This window comes from Chinchilla lanigera, unplaced genomic scaffold, assembly GCF_000276665.1.
Source record: "Chinchilla lanigera isolate Chin_1 unplaced genomic scaffold, ChiLan1.0 scaffold00067, whole genome shotgun sequence".
Classification (NCBI taxonomy): Eukaryota; Metazoa; Chordata; class Mammalia; order Rodentia; family Chinchillidae; genus Chinchilla; species Chinchilla lanigera.
Genome location: NW_004955468.1, coordinates 11,167,065 through 11,167,747, shown reverse-complemented (window position 1 = coordinate 11,167,747; position 683 = coordinate 11,167,065).

The following is a 683-nucleotide window of genomic DNA, read 5'->3' as shown; positions in this document are numbered from 1 at the left end:
TTTTTTTTTTTTTTTACCAGGAATTGAACACGTAACCTCAGATTTGCCAGGTAGGCATTGTTCTACTGAGCTATATCTCTGGCCTCTCTGGAACTTCTCAAGATTTCTCTGGAATGTTTCATCAACTTCCTGTTTGTAATTGATATATGGTGCTGTAAATGCACTTTTGCTCTTTTGATTGATAATTTTATGAATAAAATTTGAGCTATTTCCCTCCAAAATAAGATATCCCCCAAAAGTCTCCTGTATTTTGAGGATGATAAGATCATGGGAGCACTATACTCATGAATTCACTCACCAGTTCAGTATCTGAATGTGCTCTTAAGAGATGAATCCCGGAGTAGAGGTGGATCACTGAGGGAGTGACCTGGCAGAGTGCATTCTTTTCTCTCACATATCTGATTTCTGATGAAATAAACAGCTGTCCTTTGCTGTACCCTTCTCCTGTGTCATTTCTAACTTGGAGCCAGCTAGTCATGGACTGAAATCACAAGCCTCTCTTCCTTATGTTGCAGGTGCCAGGTATTTTGTCCCAGGGAAGGGAAAGTGTCTAATACATAGCCCAACAGAGTTCCAGTCTCCCCTTATTCTTTTTGTTTCTTCCAGAAGATCCTTATTCTTTCTTTGCCCTGGCCCTGGAATCTACCCTTGCTTCAAGGAGCTCTGGAAACTTGTAGGAGAAG